This window comes from Callithrix jacchus, chromosome 11, assembly GCF_049354715.1.
Source record: "Callithrix jacchus isolate 240 chromosome 11, calJac240_pri, whole genome shotgun sequence".
Lineage (NCBI taxonomy): Eukaryota > Metazoa > Chordata > Mammalia > Primates > Cebidae > Callithrix > Callithrix jacchus.
The window spans coordinates 63,314,203-63,335,473 of record NC_133512.1 but is presented as its reverse complement, the minus strand read 5'-3'; the positions used below and the strand labels follow the sequence as shown (position 1 = coordinate 63,335,473).

At 36.2% G+C, this 21,271-nt stretch overlaps 1 long non-coding RNA gene and 1 pseudogene across 17 annotated transcripts in view; both read right to left on the bottom strand.

Annotated features, from left to right (window-relative positions):
* Positions 1 to 21,271, bottom strand: part of LOC128928421 (uncharacterized) — a 257,323-nt gene that overhangs the window by 80,671 nt on the left and 155,381 nt on the right. For 8 of the 17 annotated variants that reach the window (XR_013524031.1, XR_013524029.1, XR_013524033.1 and 5 more), the window contains one exon: positions 6,300 to 6,460. The exons of the other annotated variants lie outside the window; for them this stretch is intronic. This is a non-coding gene — a long non-coding RNA (uncharacterized LOC128928421). The remainder of the gene's footprint in view (positions 1 to 6,299; positions 6,461 to 21,271) is intronic. 17 annotated transcript variants of the gene reach the window in all.
* Positions 2,966 to 3,812, bottom strand: LOC128928420 (small ribosomal subunit protein uS13 pseudogene; annotated as a pseudogene).

Sequence of the window (21,271 nt, the reverse complement as noted above, 5' to 3'; positions counted from 1 at the left end):
AAAAAAAAAAAAAAAAAAAGAAGTAAATACATTTTTTAAAATATGCCCAACAAAAGATGAAAAAATATAGTCATATTTTTAAAAATCTTACCAGTTTTCAATTTTATCAAGCGCTAATGATTACTAATTGGAATTTTATTAAATACCAATGATTTTGAGACTAAAAATTATGCTTTCATTTCATCTTCTTATTCTCTAGAAATTTTTTTTTGGGGGGGAGGAAGGGAGGAAGGCAGGAAGGGAGGGAAGAAGGAAGGAAGGGAGGGAGGAAGGAAGGGATGAAGAAAGGAAGGAAGGGAGGAAGGGGGAGGGAGGGAGGGAGGCAAGGAGGGAAGGGAAGGAAGGAAATCAAGCAATGAGAGAGACATTGCCGACCTGGATCTAAAGGTTTACAAGTTGATTTCTTTTTTATTTATTTATTTTTAATTTTTTAATTTTTTTTTTTGAGAGAAGGAAAGAAAAAAAATGAGTAAAGGAGAGGGAGAAAGAGGAAGAGAAAGAGGGAGGGTGAATGGAAATATTGCTTTATTCTAAAAAAAAAAAATGGGTATTAATAATGGCCAATCAATGTTTCATTTAAACCTATGAGTAGGTGTGATGTGGTATTGACAAGAATGTATATTTTGTGTATTTGAAGTGGAGAGCTCTATAAATATTTATAAAGTTTACTTTTTCCGGATCTGAGTTTGAGTCCTTGATATCCTTATTAATTTTCTGTCTCACTGAATCTAAGTCTCTATGTATCTGGGTGTTAGGATCGTTAGCTCTTGTTGTTGCATTGATCCTTTTACCACTATATCTTTGTTGCTTTAAAATCTATTTTATCCAATATGAGAATTGCAACTCCTGCTTTTTATTTATTAATTTATTTATTTTTGCTCTCCATTTGGTTGGTAAATCTTTCTCCATCCCTTTGTTTTGAGTCTTTGTGTATCCTTGCATGTGAAACAGGTCTGGATATAACATGCCGTTGGGTTTTGGCTGTGTCTTTTGATTGGGGGATTTAGTCGATTTAAATTTAGGAATACTGCCATTTGATGTTAACTGGCTGTTTTATCCATTCGTTGATGTAAATTCTTCTTTATGTTGGTGCTCTTTACTTTTTGGTATATTTTTGGAAAGGCTAATACTGGTTGTTTCTTTCTGTGTGTAATGCTTCTCTCAGAAGCTCTTGTAAAGCAGGCCTGATGGTAATAAAATCTCTGAGTACTTGCTTGTTCATAAAAGATTTTATTTTTCCTTCAGTTGTGAAGCTTAGTTTGGCTGGATATGAAATTCTGGGCTGAAGGTTCTGTTCTTTGCGGATGTTGAATATTGGCCCCCACTTTCTTCTGGCTTGTAGAGTTTCTGCTGAGAGATCTGCTGTAAGTCTGATAGGCTTGCCTTTGTGGGTAACCTGACCTTTCTCTCTGGCTGCCCTTAGTATTTTCTCCTTCATTTCAACCCTGGTGAATCTAACAATTATGTGCCTTGGGGTTGCTCTTCTTGAGGAATATCTTTGTGGTGTTCTCTGTATTACCTGGGGTTGAATATTGACCTGCTTTGCTAGTTTAGGAAAATTTTCCTGAATAATATCCTGAAGGGTATTTTCCAGCTTGGATTCATTCTCTCCATCACATTCAGGTACACCTATCAAACGTAAATTTGGTCTTTTCACATAGTCCCACATTTCTTGGAGACTTTGCTCATTCCTTTTTATCCTTTGTTCTCGAATCTTGTCTTCTCATTTTATTTCATTAAATTGGACTTTGACTTCTGATATCCTTTCTTCTGCTTGAACAATTCGAGTGTTTAAACCTGTGCATACTTCTCGGAGTTCCTGTATTGTGTTCTTCAGTTCCATTAATTCACTTATATTCCTCTCTAAGTTGTCTATTCTCAATAGGATTTCGTCAAACCTTTTTTTCAAAGTTCTTATTTTCTTTACATTGGGCTACAACATGTTCTTTTAACTCACCGAAGTTTCTTATTATCCATTCCTTGAAGCATGATTCTGTTATTGGGATGCACTCATTCTCCATCAAGCCTTGTTCCATTGTTGATGTGGAACTGTGATCATCTTTAGAGTGAGAGGCATTCTGCTTTTGAGTATTCTCAGCCTTTTTACACTGGTTTTTTCCCATCATTGTAAATTTATCCTCCTGTCATCTTTGAAATTACCAACTTTCAGATTAGGTCTCTTGAGTGGACGTCCAAGTTATTAGTTCCCAGGGCCAGAACAGCAGCGTTAAGACTGATGGTGCTTTTGTGCCCAGGATTCTCCTGTCTGGCTTCTTTTTTGTGTCCAAAATAGGTGACTCTGCCTTCCCGGGCTCCAAATCTCGGTCAGAAGGGGAACCAGTCTCGTTTACTCTATGCCGAGAGCTGCCGCACCGAGGTGCCATCACAGCCGCTGTGCCGGCCTCAGGCGTCATGCTGGGGGCCTGTGTGGGTCCTCCAAACCTTGGTCCAAAGGGAAGCCAGCCCTGTTTGCTCTGCTCTGAGAGCTGCCGCGCCGAGGTGCCAGGGAAACCGCTGCGCTGGCCACAAGAGGCGTGCTGGCGACCCATGTGACTCCTCCACTGGGGATCTTCAGCTCTGTGAGCGACCTGAATTTGTCTGAAAGTGTGGCGTCCTCTAGTTCTCTGCGCTTTAACTGAGAGCTGCAATCCCAAGATGTTAGTGATCGGCCATCTTGGATCCTCCCTCCAGAAATCTTTTTTACTTCAACCATTGTTAATATTCAAAGTGGTCCATCCTCAGTCAGTGAAATTATTCCAGTGAACACATTTATATTAAAGTACTACTAACAATGGCTCAATATTTTACTTACAGGAAAGTTTTAGCTAAACAAAAGGCTATAAGAGAGGGAGCGTTTTAATGCAAAGAAACAAGTCTCAGATGCTAATTTTAGACAGTTTTGCCACTATACACATATTATAGAAACATGGACTTCTACAATTAACATCACAAAGTGTATCACCTATTTTGTCTACATGTGGGCTCATAATTTTTTTTTTTTTTTTTGGTGTATAAACTATTTATTAACAGACAAGGCCTACAGACTTATTTCTTCTTGGAAACACCCATGGTGCAGCCACGGCAGCCAGTGGTCTTGGTGTGCTGGCCTCAGACTTGAAGGCCCCAGAAGTGGCGCAGCCCTCTGTGTGCTCGAATCTTCTTCATTCACTGCAGTTTTTGTTTGTTTGTTTGTTTTGTTTTTTAGGTTTGGGGCAGTTTTTCATAGAGTTTGTTGTCCAGACTATTGGCTGAGACCTGGCTGTATTTTCCATCCTTCCTATCCTTCTGTCTGTTCAAACACCAGTCTGGGATCTTGTACTGGTGTGGATTCTACATAATGGTGATCACACATTCCACCTCATCCTCAGTGAGTTCTCCCACCCTCTTGGTGAGGTCAGTGTCTGCTTTCCTCAACATCACATGAGCATATCCTCTGCCCACACCCTAATGGCAGTGATGGCAAAGGCTATTTTCCACTGCCCATCGATGCTGGTGTTGAGTACTCGCAAAATATACTGGAACTTTTCAGGGATCACTTGAGACATGGCGGCAGCACAAGCAGTGGCATGTAGGCCTCCTGTGGAAGGGGCTTAGACTTTTAAGACAGTGATCCTCCAATTTCAGCACACACCCCAATCTACTGGGCAACAAAATACAGATATCTTAGTTTTACTCCCAGAGTTTCTGATTCAATAGATATGAGGTCAAGAATGAGTATTTCTAATTATCTCCAATGCTGATGGTTGGTGACCACACTTTGAGAAATATTAATCTAACTCAGTGATTTTCATACTTGTCTGAAATCACCTGAAAAGCTTTAATAAAAACAAAGATGCCATCCAGAGATTTGGATGTTATATGTCTGCCATATGACCTAGAACCTGTCTTTAAAAAAAAAAGTCTCTAGGTGATTATAACATGCAGAGCAGTTTGCTGATCCACTTATCAAATTATTTCATTAGTGACAATACTAATAATATACAATTAGGCAATACTGCTTTTATACTTCAAACCTAATCTAACTAAATTCAATTTATGTTCACTAAACACCAGTTGTGTGTGCTAGGTGCTAGCAGTACACTGATCTGCAAAATCCTCTGTGATCTGACTCCTGAAAATCTTTCTTAGCTCCTCTCACAATACTCTACTCCACCTGCCCACCACCACTACTCTCCAGCCTCAAAGGCTTCCTTGTTGCTTCTTCACTACATGAAACAAACTCCAGCTTAGGGCCTTTGTACTCACTATGTCCTCTCCCAGGAACAGGCTGCCCCTATGTCTTCTTCCCTCAGTTCCTCTAGTTCTCAGCTCAGATATCACCACTTCCAAGAGGACTTTGTCTAAAAGACCCTTTCCTTCCAACCAATCCACTTGCTTTATCGTCTTGCCCTTCTTTGTCTTCATAGCACTTAGCAGTATCTGAGTGAGTACAAGTGTATTTATCTATTGTCAGTCTCTTTCCACTGAACATAAGGTTCACTGCCATGTTACCAGAGCCTCAAGATGTGCCTGGTATATAATAGGCACTAAATAAATATTATTAAACAGATGAGGCTGTAATAACAACAAAATGAACAGGTCTCTGATGTCAGGCAGCTTACCCTTGAATGGGGTACATAGTTTGTTTTTGTTTTTAAAGGGAGTCACTGTACAATGGGAGAATAATGGTCTACATGGCTAGAAGAGCACAAAGGGCAAGAAACCCAGCCTGAAGTAATCAGAGAATACTCCTCTGCTGAAATGATTTGTAAACTAAGAGTAAAACTGAGTAGGCATCCTCCAAGGGAAAGGTGACAGGAGCTCAGCATAATGATGAATTTTTAAAAGTTTAATAGATAACTTAGCATGAGTCTACTAAATTTGCACTAAAAACTAAGAGCTCTAATTGGGCTATTAAACATACATAGGCTCAGATTGAAATCTGAGAGCATGAGATTCTTGAAAGCAGGAATCAGACTGATCAATGTTTTCTCTTTTTTCCTGCTACTATTACTCCAGCAGTCATCCTGTGCAAATAGTAGGCTCTCTATGCACATATTGATGAATACGTGTATGAATAAAAGACCTGCAACCCATGAAAATTCATACTTTTTTATATTTCCACAATGTCTTACACACAGCAAGGACTCAAATAATAATTGTTGATCAATAGTCCCCGAAGATGAATGATATCACACTTTACTAAATGTCAAACTATGTGACTCATCCTACATGAACATGAGTTAGATATTACTATTGTATCTCTCAAAATGAAACAATAATTATCTTATTCCATTTCATATTCTCCATAAGCTACCATGAAATGTGACTATGTTTCCAGTATTGATTTGATTTGTTGCTATTCATTTTTTTGCAAAAACGATTCAGTAAATTATTTCGTGCAAGATGCCACTAGCTGGGCATGGTGGCGCGTGCCTATAATCCCAGCTACTCAGGAGGCTGAGGCAGGAGAATTGCCTGAACCCAGGAGGCGGAGGTTGCAGTGACCCGGATCACGCCACTGCACTCCAGCCTGGGTAACAAGAGTGAAACTCCATCTCAGAAAAAAAAAAAGAGAGAGAAAAATATTTGCCTTTTGAACCTGTCAACCTGATAGAATAGTACATCTAAGTTTTGTATATTTTTATCTTATTTTTAATCTTGAGCTATCTTCACAAATTCTTGCATTTTTTCATTGTGACAAAATTTTTAAATGACACCACAGAGAACACAGAATACTTCTCAGGCAATTTAACTTTAAAAGTAATGAAGTTGGATTTAATAAACACCAACTTCTTCAATTCCACATCTTCTATATTAGAATGCTGAAACTATCAGAAACATTATTCAAGCAAATTAAACAGTATCTAATAAGCCCATCACAATTGAGGTAGGCAAACCCTGCTGTGTCCCCAAGTCCTCCCCCTCCTAGTATTAGTTACTCTTCTGTAATCCCTTTCTTTTGGCTGTGGGATGGGCCTATTAACTCAGTCTAACAAATGAAATATGCAAAAGTGATTGAACGTCACTCTTAGGAATTGGCTAGGAAAAGTGGTACGTATCATAATCTAAAAAGTCACAATCCCAAATGCCATAATCCTGAATGTTGAAATTGCAAAAGATTAAAATTCCTGAAAATAAAAATTCCTAAACTAAAATTCCTCAAGCCCATGGTCCTGAAAATCACAATCCCAAAAGATTAAAAAATCCCAAATATTAAAATCCTAAAAGTGAAATTCTGGGGAAAGGATTAGTGCATTTTCAGTTAAATGCTAGAGAGTTGTTTGTGTTAGTTGCATCAAATTAAGTGGAATTATTACCTTGTGATTGTCTTTATTTGCATTTGGCAGAAAATTTACACTTGTGGATTGGTCATGCAATATGGCATGATAAAAGTTTCAGTTCCAAAATGCATTTGCATTGGCATTTCTTCCAGCTGATCAAATTCCAGGAGCTTTTAATGAATTCAAGCTACATTTGCCTGAAGAAGACAGGGAAGTTACTAACTTGTTAGAAAATAATTATGCACATGGTAAGATAAGAAGACACTTATACAATCATGTTGCTGTTTAATCATCAGCTTTGCTTCTGCCAAATTTGTGGTCCATATATGAGTACCTTTGGAATACATTTCTGCATACCCAAAGAAACACTGAAGCATGGCACAGAAAATGGGAAAAATTAATAGGAAATATTAGTGATGGTATAGATTAAATCATAGATGAGTTTCAATGAAAGTAATGCCATGTAGAAAATTAATGTAAATATATTCTCCAAGGAAAGCCATGCCCCAAAGGAAAAAAAAAGGAGCTATTTACTGCCATGCAAGACTTCAAAATACAGTTAATGATTGTGAAAGTTGGGAGCTCTTTTGGATGACCTCTATGCAACTGCCCATAAGCTATCCCTGTTTATTCGTGTCAGATTTTTTTTTTCTATTTTCAGGTTTTCCTCCACTATTTTAAATTGACAACATTATTTTTATAATTCCCTGTGCTATGTATTTTATCTTCACATCATTTCCAATATTTTCAAAACTGGAGGTTTAAATTGTATAATTTTAGAGTTCTAATTTGTTTTATGTATTTTTTTGTAAATTTTGACTCCCTGAAAGTGCACTATCACAGTGTTGACTTTATGCACAAGCATTGTGTGTACATAAAAACATTGAAACTTCTTCCAAATATGATGACATATGAAAGGTAAAATTTCTCAAGATCTCAACCCTTTGGGTGACTGCATATAGGGTGGTGACTGATCGCAGATTTTGATTGATCTCATCAAAAGATGTAAGTGGTCTGTATCAGCTTTTTAGCTGACTGAAGTTGTAAAGCTGGGTGCACACAATTATCAACCATTTATCAATGTGTTTTGGGCCTATATTTTTAAGAATACAGTTTGATCATAACTGCAACTTCACTTGAGACTGAACCAAGAAGCACCTAGCTGAACCACACCTAGATTCCTAATTTACGGATTTTTGTGAGATGATAAATGTTTGTTGCTTTAAGCTGAGAAACTTTGGAGCAACTTGCTATTTGTAATTTGTAACTGGCACAATAATAAAATCTAAAACAGGTGTCATTATTTGATTCCTGGTGTTCATGTTGTTGCCTTTCAGACTCTTTTTGTCTCCTCTGAAGTGGTCTAGCACAGTGGGCAAAAGCAGTGACTCTGAAACCAAACATCTGTAAAGGGATCACTACTCTGACCCTTATAGATAATGATATGGTGATAATAGCATCTTACCCAGTAAGGCTGTGGTAGTGATGAGTACATGAGGTGATAATTTAAAGTTCCTTATAGATACATAATAGCCTGTGAGTGTAGCTGCTTATTATACCCTCTTTAACTCTCTTCATTTACATTCTATATTTCACTTCTTCTTTCTCCTCTTTGTTTTATATTCCTTTATTTTCTCATGCCTATAAGTACCCTTTCAAGAAATATTTATTGAATTTCTATTATTTGCAAAGCATTTGCCACCGTTTGAATATGATTTATTTGGCCCTGCCAAGTTTCATGTTGAAATTTGATCCCCAGTGCTGGAGACGAGGCCTAATGGGAAATGTTCTGGTCATGAGGGCATATTCTGCATGGGTGGTGTGTGGACAGTAATGAGTGAGTCCTTACTCTTAGTTCCTGTAGGAGCTGGTTGCTTGAAAGAGCCTAACTCACTCCCACTCCCCTTCCTCTCTCACCACGTGATGTGCACATGATGCTGAAACCTCTTTGCCTTTCTCCATGAGTGAAAGCTTCCTGATGCCCTCATCCAAAGCTTGGCACCATGCTTTCTGTACAGCCTGCAGAAACACCATGAGCCAAATAAGGGTCTTTCCTTTATAAATTACCCAGCCTCAGGGACTTCTTTACAGAAAGAAAAATGGATAAGGCAACATTATAATAGACATTAGGTTATAAGGTAAATGAACAGATGTAGGTCAATGTTCTCCTGCTATGTAATTTTCTCCCTTTCTTCTATTGTTTTGTCTTCTGCCATTCTTCCTCATCACCTGAAGCTTACATTTTTGAAGCTCCATTGCCTTGATGATTTTATCATTAAAAAAAGTTATGGTACATAGAAATAGTCTGTGTCCCATAGCTATGTCAATCTTTCTCACATAAGAGTTCCTAGTATGTGAGAACTCTTAATTTCTTTAAGGTTTCACTAAGTCTTAGATAAAAAACTATTACGGTTATATTCCATTTTTTAAAAAAAGAAATATAACTGACTTGTAATGCTCCCCTTTATTTTAAAATCTATTTACGTTCTCAACATTAGAAATCCACATAATTACATTTGGAAAGATAAATCCTATCCAATCAATAATCTTTAAGTTTTTCATGGATTTATATTATCTACCAGCTAGCTAAACAGAAAGAATTTTTAAAAACTCTTTTTCACAGAGCATTTAAGGAATTTTGATAAAGTGGCATGTGTACCTAAAAACTGCTCAGGGATTCTTCCACACAAAGCTGGACACAATGAAAAGATGCATGGCTACGCGCTTATGAGGGCAAACTCTGAGAGACACACTGCTCAGAATCAAATACTATTCTTATTTTTTAATAGTGTCACTGTAGCAATTTACTTCCCCCCTCTTGCCTATGTTTTCTCATCTGCAAAATATAGATAACAGGAATATCAGCCTGGTAGAGTTTTCATAATGATTAGATGAGTTAATATCACTAAATTGCTTACAATATGGTACATAATAAATACCGTATGTGTTTGTTAAATAAAAATAAAATAGGGAGGTTTAAAGCTCTCTTATATGAATTCTTTCAAAGAAGGTGAACCATAAAAAAGAAAGAAGAGCTACTGATAATCACGTGTTCTGTCTTGGGGTCTTATTTTTAAAAAAAAATCTGCTCTCAAATATAGGGCACTCTTCCAAGAATATTTAGGTCCAAGAGAAACACAGTGGGCACTCCAGTACTTCCCTGGAGGTAACAGTGATTGAAGCAGGTGGATAATTGAATGAATGATGTGAATAAATCAGAATCAAACCTACTGTGCTCTAATGTACTAATTTGGTGCATGTAAAACTTGGAGACTGTAAAAAGGCAAACTTTAATTCAGGATTTCTAGCCAGTAGAAATTTTTCAGTTGAACTGAAAATTTACTTGTGTATTTATTCATTAATTTGGCATGTATTGAAATCTAGTTCTTTGGAAACCAAGAGTAATAGTTGCTGGCTTCAAGAAACTCGTTCTAGAGAAAGAACAAAGCATGCATAGAAATCAAACTGTATTTGGTGCACTAATGAAGACATACAGCCAATGTAATGATAATGTAGTAAAAGGAGAAGGATACTGTGAGTGGGATAATAAATACAGAACTCTCAAAAGAAATCAAAACCTAAGGACACAAAAGAGTAAAGGCTGGAGTGAAAGGTGTGGTCGGGAGGCATTCAAGGCAGAACAATCGTGCTCTACAAAAGCACGGACAAACACACACGTATGGCATGGCAGAAACAAAAAAGGCTCAGAGTTGCTGTTAGTGGAATGTAGGGGAAAAAGTGATGGAAAAGAATCCAGAGAGAAAGGCAGTGGGGATGATCTTGAAAAGGCTGTGTACTATGGTGAGAAATGTATAGTTCTTCTTGTAACCCAAAAGGTATTTCACAAAAAAAATGGATTTCTGGTTAAACAAGCTTGGGAAATGCTGAATAGAACATCCCCTTGGAATACATTACATATAAAGGCTCTAAGAAATAATAAAATTATTTTTCAAACTTACTTGAATTGTGAAATTCCAATGGAATTCCATTTTCTGGAAATAAGTATTCCCAGGAACACAGTTCAGAAAATATTATTTAGGCAATGGAGGGATAAAAGATTAGTCAAGGAGATGGGGCAGAAAATAACTTGACCACTAAGTAAGGAAATGGTAGGAGAATGTCAATAATAAAATCATTAGGAAACAGAAGATGGACTAAGAGGGAGGGAACAGAGTGTAAAGTTACCTAGGGGCTTTATCATTTACCACAGAGCAAGTACTTGCTATCTGCCTTTAATGTGTCAAACACACAAAAGAAGGTTCAGACAAATTCAAAGAAACAGGCTAGGCACGATGGTTCATGCCTGTAATCCCAGCCCTTTGGAGGCCAAGGCAGGCCTATCATGAGGTTAGGAGTTCAAGACCAGCCTGGCCAAAATAGTGAAACCCTATCTCTACCAAAAATACAAAAAATTAGTCAGGTAATCCCAACTACTCAGAAGCTGAGGCAGGAGAATCACTTGAACTCTAGAAGCAGAGGTCGCAGTGAACTGAGATCACACCACTGCACTCCAGGCCAGGTGACAGTGCAAGACTCCGTCTCAAAAAAGAAAAAGAGAAAAAAGAAACATAAAAGAGAAATTGTCTTCAAAGTCCTTAAAGATAGGTAGTGAACAGGTAGATAGGTAGAGAATGCTAAAACCAAGACAGAGCAAAATTTGTTAGACTGGCAGTTTCTTCAGTGGTCACAGACTGCATTCTGAGCCAGTTTTCCAGTCTGTGTGGTGCCCCACTCCTCCTCAACATCCCATATTAATGCCCATAACATTCCTATTCCCACTGCACTTCTTTTTACCAGAAAAGATTCCATTCATTTATGCCTAAGTATGAATTTAAATAGATACATTTTCCTCACAAATATTTCTGATTTAAACCTCAATAATGGTACACATTTATGGCTTCATCCTTTGGACATAAATACCACAACAAAGGAAGGAAGTGCAAATGCTTGTGGAAAAAGAAAAATGTCTGAAGTGTCCTAAAAAATACAGGGCGGAGGGGATGGCCTATGCCTTGTTAAGGATAGTTGTGGATCTAAGAGAGAAAAACAGTAACAGCCAATCAACCTTCCTCCAAACATATGTGAAGTATACCTCGCAGCATCTTTTTCCCAAAATTTTTGGAAATAAGAACAACGAGATGAACATTTTCTCAAGTGTGAACATTTATTGTTTATATTAGAATAAATGGAGAAGTTTGTTTAAAATAGGCAGATTCCTAGATTTCCTCCCTAGGAATGTCTAGGTTGGAGCCCAAGAATCTAACTTTGTAAGCAACACTCCTGAATGATTTCTTATTAACACCAATGCCTAAGAATTATTAAGTAAATAAAACACATGGAAATCATTATAGGTGAAAGGCTTAATATAAAACATAGGCAAACAACATTTCATTAATTAAATTTGAGGCTATATTTCTTGGCAGTGGTAGAGAAGCCAGAAAGCAAATTTCATTCTAAAGTTGTTTTAGATAAGTTAATTATAGAGGGGTTTACCATTATTTCTCAGAATGAATTTAGACTCATTTTGGAACACTTTTATTATCTTGATTTAAAAAATGATTTAATTTAAATCAACCCAATCTAAAAACAGTTAGTCAGTTCAATCAAAATTTAACCCCAAAAAGGTATTTTATTATTTGACATTACCTCTGTCTATTGCTCACAAATTTGAAATAGATCTTTTGGTACAAAACATAAAATGTAAATGGTAAAAGTAATTATTCTTAAATACATTTACATCACAAAATTGAATGGCTATTTTATTTGCCATAGATAAATATGAAACTGAGAAAAAAATAAATTTAAAAAACATTTATTTTTTAATATGAAAAGTGAATTGCGTGAATTTTGGATTTTTTTCTGTCAATAAAGAACATATTGTTTTTAAAAGTTTGCAGGTTAAATGTAAACTTTTACAAAGATAAACACTCTGTGTTTAAGTGTTGTACAAATAATATGTTCCCAGGTGAATATAAAAATATTAAAAATACATTTTAGCTTGTTAATTGCCTTCATCTAATTCCACTGTTTACTCTTATTAGAAAAAGAAGACCAGATTTTACTTTCTCAAAATCCAAATTTGCAATTTTGTATTCATTTAAGCAATACTCCTTATTCCTGGCTAAACAAAAGGATCATTAGGGAACTTTTTAAGACATACCAGTGTGCAGGCTTCCCCACAGATCAATTTAAGGGGTAAAGCTGGATTACTCTTTGGTGGCAGTGGTTGTTTTTGAGATGGAGTCTCGCTCTGTAGCCAGGCTGGAGTGCAGTGACATGATCTTTGCTCACTACAACCTCTGCCTCCCAGGTTCAATGGATTCCCCTGCCTCAGCCTCCTGAGTAGCTGGGACTACAGGCATGTGCCACCACACCCAGTTAATTTTTGTATTTTTTGTAGAGACAGGGTTTCCCCAAGTGGGCCAGGATGGTCTCGAACTCCTAACCTGGTGATCCATCCATCTTGGCCTTCCAAAGTGCTGGGATTACAGACGTGAGCCACAGCACCCAGACCTAACCTTTGTTTTAAAAACTCCCTAGGTTATTCTAACACCTTGCCGAGGTTGAGGTGCTCATTTTATAGGACAGAGACATCAGTTCTATACAGGCAAATTGTTGTATTGTTATTAGATCAGCTTATCACTTGAATAGCTTCAATTATTTCAACCCAGCTGTGTAAGTTGCTCTAACCTGCTCATTGGTGAGGGGATAGGGGTGTGTGTGTGTTGGGATTTCTTTTTCCATTTTCTTGTCTTTACCATTAGCAATAAATACAAATTTCTGAAAGTTTCACTGTTCACATCAATCCATCTCAGGATTGATATTGCTTGCAATCACAGTCAAATTTCCCCTTATATATCTAAATTGTCCCTGCCACAAAATATTAGTAAGAAAGAAGAGCTGAACATAACCCTTGACTTGTTGTTAGGCATTCATAAAATTTATCTTGAATGGTTTTTGAATGTATTGTTTGAAATACCTAAAACTTGAAGACATAACACATTTTAATTAAAATTAAAACATAGATCATTTCCAGGCTGACATGCTTTGGTTTCACATATTGAAACAATAGTATCTTAAAATAATACAGAAGACTAATTATTTTTAAAAATATGAGAACAAAATAAAAACATATGAAGTCCAAATTTTTAGTTGAAATATATGTATAATATAATCACAGTTTTACTGGGAAACTGTGCATCTATATACGTGGGCAAAAGACAAAAAACCGAAAATGAAATGTTTACATGACTTATTTCTAGGTGATGAATGCAAGTGATGTTATCTGTACTTTCCAAATTTTCTCTCAATGAAAACTATATTAACTAGGAAGCCAGATTACTTCCTAACTAGCTTCATAAGCCAAACACGTCATTTAAAAGTTTTATATTAGATTTGCTTTCTAAAAATATATTCTTTTCATTTTAAGAATAATGTAAAATTACTTATTCTACCTATAATTTTCTAATTGTTAAATTCTCAAATTAGAAGAGAAAGGTTTTGCCTATTTTTACTTTAGGAGACATGATGTAAGTTGAGTTGATTTGGCTTACGCATCTTGGTTGGATTCACACATTTGCAGAACCCAGGAAGACAAATATGTTCAAGAAGATGCAGCAAAACATCCATGTGCCAACTTTCATTTTTGTCTACCCATTTCCTAACATTTCTCATCTCTTTTCCTTCTTTGCTTTTCTTTCATTTTTAATCACATGCTAAACAACAAATTTTAATTTTTGCACTTTATTAAATGCTACTGGATAAGTGCCTGACATGTGCTAAGCTCTTACCATATGAGAAATAATTTATGCATCCTTTCTTCTTTCGCAGTCTATATGGTAGATAAGAAGGAAGCGATTTTTAAATCACTGGTGATTTCTCTATTTTTATAGAATAATAGAAAAAAATATTGTTTAATATATTCTTAATTTAAGACCTCATAATTAAGAAAAACTTTCCTTAATAACGTGAAATATAATTAGCATTTAGAACAAAAATAGGTCAAGTAATTTGATTTTTAAGAAAAAGCTGTAGAATAATGACAAAGGAGGTTTAAAGGTGAGAGAGAGGAGTAAAACTGATGTAAATGAAGTAGAAGAAATTAAGGGATGTTAGACATTTCATCAGAGACATCCTGCATGGTTCAGAGCCCACAAAGATTTCTCGCTTAAATTTCTTTCTGCAATTATGTCGATCCAAGTTAGAAAGATGGTTACTGACAGTCAATTTGCATTAATTCTTTTGGATAAAAGACATTTATACATAAATCTCTAAAACCTAATTGCTCAGAAAATCCTGTCCTTAATAATAGTGGCTTAAGAAAAACATATTTAGGAAGGTTTTTAATGGCATGTGAGTGGAATACAAAGTTACAAACAAGGTGAAATCACAACTATTTACAAATAAATGACGGTGGCTTATGCCTGTAAGCCCAGCACTTTGGGAGGTGGAAGCAAGAGGAATGCTCAAGTCGAGTTCAAGACCAACATGTGCAACATAGTAAGACCCCTATTTCTACAAAATAAATGTAAAAATTAGCCAGGTATGATGATGCACACTTTTAGTCTCAGCAAAAGGATTGCTTGAGCCCAGGAGTCTGAGGTTACAGTGAGCAATGTTTGTGCCACTGCACTCCAGCCCGGGTGACACAGCAAGACTCTGTCTCTAAATATTTTTTTTAATTTAAAAATTCAAACATTTTAATAAAGTTAAAAATAAATGTATACATCTAGGAAACTGACTAGAAATTAACATACTAAAATTAGTGGTTGTTAAGTGATTCTGAGTAGTAAGAATTAAATGTAATTATTTTATTTTATTTTATTTATTTATTTTGAGATGGAGTCTTGCCCGATAGCCAAGGCTGGGGTGCAGTGGTGCAATCTCAGCTCATTGTGGCCTCCGCCTCCTTGGTCCCCATTCAAGCATTTCTCCTGCCTTAGGCTCCCAAGTAGCTGGGATTACAGGCATGTGCCACCATGCCCAGCTATTTTTTGTATTTTAGTAGATACGTGGTTTCACCATGTTGGCCAGGCTGGTCTTGAACCCCTGACCTCATGAACCACCCTCCTAGGCCACCAAAAGTACTGGGATTACAGGCGTGAGCCACTGTACCCAGCCATGATTTTTAAACTACTTCTATATTATTTCCCTTTTTCTGAAATGCCTATTTCAAACACAAACACAAACACTAGCTGTTCATTAATACAGCAGTCCAAAAAGTATATACAATTAGGGATGTAAAATAAAGCTAAAATAAGAACATGTAAGCTAACAGCATTAGACCAAACTATGATAAAAGGCTTATTTAGACATGCCGAACTTGAAGATTAAAAATCAATACCACTTAAAAACAAATGAAGCAGTCAATAGGGCATACTAGCATTTAATGAAGACACTTACTTCACTTTTTAATTCTCTTTATATAGATACTATTAGTCGCATTAAATGAGGGGAAAATGTATAGTTTGTGAGATCAGAATCGAAACACATAGAAAACTGTGTAAGTTCTAGAGATCCTGCTTCTCAAACATGTTGATGAAAACTCACTTGTTTCTAATTGATCACTAATGGTTCCTAAAATGAGGCCTTGACTAATGCACAGAGGCAGCCTTTTTTTTTTTTTGAAACGGAGTCTTGCCCTATTGCCCAGGCTGGAGTGCAATGGCGTGATCCTGGGTCACTGCATCCTCTGCCTCCCGGATTCAAGTGATTCTCCTGCCTCAGCCTCCCGAGTAGCTGGGATTAAAGGCATATGCCACCACACTGGGCTAATTTTTTGTATCTTTAGTAGAGATGGGGTTTCACCACATTGGCCAGACTGCTCTCAAACTCCTGACCTCGTGATCCAACCACCTTCGCCTCCCAAAGCGTTGAGATTATAGGCATGAGCCACCAGTCCCAGCCTATTTTACCATTTTAAGGTGAAAAATGAAACAGATACAAAATAATAATCAGAATGAAAGGTGATGTGGGGATTGCTTTAGTCCTACTGATGCAGAACAAGTGACTCCTAAAGTAGAGCTTGGCTCTCAAGGTTTCTTGGCTTTGCCCAGGAAAGAATTCAAGGGCAAGCCAAAGGTAGACGAAAACTGCTTTATTGAAGAGACAGTCTTACAGCTTTTGTAGTGTTATAGCTCTGTGACTGCTTCTACAGAGCAGGGATACCCTGTAGGCAGAGAGTAGCCGCTCAGGTCAGTTTTGCAATCATATTAATACCCACTTTCAATTGCATGCAGATTAAGCAGTGGCTTATGCAGAAATTTCTATGGAAGGGGTTGTAATTTTGGGGTCATTGGGTCATTGCCATGAAAAGAGGTGGTAACTCTGGGTGTTTCCATGGCAATGGTAAATTGACATGGCACACTGGTGGGGGTGTCTGATTGAAAGCTGCTTTTGCCCTGGCTCTGTTTAGCTAGACCTCAGTCTGGTCCGGTGTCCAAACCCTGCCTCCTACCTCACTACCTCCCTCTCCTTTAGGTAAGAGTTTGTATTGAAATATTTCTTCACATGCCAACCTATTACGTAAAAATGTCTTTCTACATTCTCTCTAATGACTTCTCCCAAGTCGTACAAAAGAGAGATGCAATTTAGCCAAAGCTTTAATCCATAAAACAGGCCTTCAACTATTTCTTGAGTTATTGTGAGCACAATAAGACTAATCTTTTTTAGGCTTCTCTCCCTTTTTTTTTTTTTTTTCATGCTCTACTTTGTTGATTATTGCTTAAAATTTGGCACCAAAAACTAAGGATTACTTCAGATATGGTCCTACCAGAAGGACAGCTTTTACAGAAAATGTATGCTGGATCCCCACAAATACTCAGTCACAAATTTCACCATGCCATATAACCATCACAATAAAATTATTAATGCACTCTTAGATATGTACACACACACATTCATTGCGAAAAAAAATGGAGAGTGAAGTGGCTTATAGGAAGAATAAATGTTTTGGAATTAGCAGGAAGATAACTTTCAGAAAAGGAGGATCATTACGCAAAACAGTGGCGGGTAAGTCTGGTCAATGACTAAGAGCCAGATCTTGAAGGGTCCCCTTTGTTATCCTCAGGAGTACTAACTCTGTTCAAAAGCCATACACAGGAGACTGTCTGGATAAGATTGATGTATATAAGCCTCACTCTGATGACTGGGAAAAATATGGTTTGAATGGTGGCAAAACAAGTGGTAGGGGGGATTTATTGGGAGATTGTGGCAAACATCAAAATGACAACATTCTAATCTCAGGTGGTGAACTTGTAGAAGCAGAGGCATTAAGGACTAAGTCAGGCTTCGTTTTTTTTTTCTGAGAAAGGCTAATAATGTTTAACTTTGCAAGGCTAAGCTAATCAGCATAGGCAATAAGTTTCACTAGTCAACAAAAGCAATTGTATTAATCCCCTGGTAATTAATATCTGAAACAGCTAAAAAGCATTTTACTGAAAGCAAAATGTTTATAGAAAATAGATATTCATACTATAAATTCCTACTATAAATTATATTATAAAATGCTTGTAATAAGGATAAGCACATTTAAAGGAAAACAAGTTTATTTTAAATTAGCCAGTTAAAGCCTTAAAATTTTAAATAGAAATTGAAATATGTGATGTCAATTACCAAGAGAATAAATCCACATCATCATAAGTAGATATTGAATAGGCACCTGGATATATAGGCCAGGGCTTGGAGTGAAATCTTGGCTTGTATTTCATACACAGTTACTAAAATTATGTAAGTTGGCAGTTGAAGCCGCATGATCTTGTAAAATCTGAAGATGGATTACTTCCTGTGAAGTCAGATTGGTGCTTTTTAATGCCTTTCCATCTGCTTTCTCATTGGCATTATTGGCAACTGAGTGTCAGACTGCTACTCCTCACAGCATCCATTCTGGAACATACCTACTTTAATAAAAATTGTATCCATGTCTGAATACTCCAAAATTTACCTTCTTCATCTCTTGTAATTTTTAAAATGACTTGGTCATTTTCTTAAAAACATCAATTCACTGCTATACCACAAGCTTCCTGTGGGTCAAAGTTAAAAATACAGTAATAGTTTATTTGCTCTTGTTACATCTGGAGCCAGAAAAATCACAATGTCAATTTCCTTCTCCATGATTCACAAAATACTCACACAGCCCTGGCTTTCCATAATTTGTTTAAAATGCCAAGTGTTTAGAAAACAAAAATCACCCACCACATTTTTGTCAAACTTGCAACAATAGTTCTAAAAATTCACTATAGAATTAACATCCTCTGAGAGTCTCCTAGTATGAAGTAGTTTTCAGTTACTGTAATCAACTACCACCTATCCAGAATATTTTCATATGATGCTGCACCATAGAGTATGAGAAAAAAACTTTTCTCTAGGGACTATGTGTAGTTTGAGTCTTTTACATTTCCGTGCAAAACTCCCTTGGATTAATTCTTAAAAAAAAAAAATCCAGCCTCGGGAAAGCATCTGTTCTCCAATATTTATTGATATTTATGATTACTAATCTAGTGTACAGTTTGTGGTTGAGTGCATGTGCTCTGAAGCCAAACTGCCTGGATTCAAAATCCAATCCTTTCATCTTCAAGCTTTGTGATCTTGGGCAAGTGACCTGATTTTGTATACCTCAACTTTCCTGTACATAAAGAGGAGGTAATAATAGTAGCTACTTCTTGAGTTTATCCTAAAAAGTATATGAGCTTGCATGTGTAAAGTGCTAAAAAAAAAAACTGGTTTATGGTAATACATATTTTTTAGCTATTATTTTTATTATTTGTAGTTATTAGCATTATTTTACCTGTCTATCCATCTTTGAGGTATGATTCCAGACATATGGTAAGACATTATCAAAAGAAATGAAAACATATAGCTTACTAATGTTATCAGCTTTCTAGAGTAAGAGAAAACAATGTGGGTAAAGCATTTCTACTTAATCCTTGTCAACTTGAAACAATGCTAAACATTTGTTCTATTATGGTACCTGTATATTCATAATATCAATCAATAATTTAAAGATACAATGAATATTTTATGAGTTATAGCTGTGGCCATTTACTAATAATTCCCAGTTATATGTAACTCCAATAAATATTTAATGGCATTAGCCAAAGATGATCAGGGTGGGGAGGAAAATATCATTGGCAAATAGAATTACAGTTTATTTCAAAGTAAAAACTTCATGTTTCCAGAAGAATCAACCATTAAATACCATAAGTTAATCAGCTTTAAATTGCCTGAGCACCATCAGAGATATGATTCTGTTAACAGTGCCATTGTCAGGCACTTGGCGTGGTGATGTTCACTAGCCTCTTCTGCTCATACAGCCACCTTCTTATCTTTAAAGTCACTATGGGAAATTCTGGGTGCTGATTTTCAATCCTATAAGGTTCTTTCAATATCTTAAACTGCATGTTCTCACTTATAAGTGGGAGCTCAATGATGAGAACACATGAACACATGGCAGGGAACAACACACACTGGGGACTGCCAGAGTGCAGGAATGGAAAGGAAGGAGAGCATCAAGAAGAATAGCTAAAGGATGTTGGGCTTAATACATGGATGATGGGATACAGACTGTGGCACAAATCACGACAGCACATATTTACCCATGTAACAAACCTGCACATCCTGCCCGTATAACCCTGAATTTAAAATTTTAAAAAGACTTATTATATAAAGTTAATATTTTGCAAATAACAGAAAATGTAATTTACATTGTTTATGCATATTATTAGTAAAACACTCAAGGGTAGGATTAACTTCAGGTATGCCTTGTCACACCTTTAGCTCCATCTCTCTCCAATTCTCTCTGTTCCAGCCTCATCTATGTACATGTGACTTTCAGTCTAGTGTTGATCATGGTAATGAGATGTCTGAAACAGTATCAGGTGCTACCACCACACAGAACTATCTAGATAACTTCCCTTTCCAACCATGAATTAAAAGCTCTGAGCTTCACACAGGACCATTTTGGATCACATGTTCATCTCTGATAAATTACTCGGGAAAAAAAAGGATGTGATTTCACTGACTGGTTGTGACTACTACACAGTAGGACAAAGACAGAATAAATTATAAGGAGGCAACGAATCATGAGCACTATAATCATGTGTTTAATTTTCTTTACATGAATGGTGTCCTTTCCAGTTTAATTGCATTTACACTTCTTTGCTTGGCATTATATATCAAATACTAAATATTTTAAGTCTGTTGTAAATTCAGATTCTAACTAATCACTGGATATTAAATAGTAGTACATCCCCCCCAAATATGTTTCCTTTTTTCTCCATCAATCAATGAATGTAATAACTTTAACATTACTATTTTAGTTAGCCACTATTATGGAGCCAGGTCTGAGATTCCTATTCCTATCAAAAGTGTCATTTCCTTGTATTTTATGCAGCGAAATCACCACCACTAGGATAAACACAGAGGCAGGGTTTTCATAAAAGTCATTAAGGCTCTAGCTGAGCTAGCTTTCCAGTTTGACTATAAGCTACATTGATAAAAGTTCTAAGATCTAGTGCTGTTTAGAGTAGTACTTGTTCAGATAATGGAAACTACTGGTTAAAAGGGTATATGTTTTAAAAGCATTTAGAATATTGTGTTTTAACTTAATATTTATTTGACTTACTTAATGATATTAATTAAGTTATTGAGAAGAAGAAATATTTCTTGAGAAGTTTCCAAACCTTTTTTTCAAAATACTATTTGTTCATTCAACTCTAAGTCATAAAAATGTATAACATACAATTACATCTATGATTTCTTTGAGTAATGCATGAGCAATATTTGGCTCTGGATTCAATTTTATACCTTCTTTATATTTAAATTTTTTCTGTCAATACATAGTAGGAATTTTATTTTTCAGAATAGTGACTATAATTATTTTTAAGTGTTATCTTCAGAAAACTTTTACAATCTCTGACTCAAAATTAGTTAATATTCTGCAGTGTTAATTAGCTTTTTGTTCAGTTTACCATAGCACTGTCACTCTCGATTGATATTTTTCACATATATCA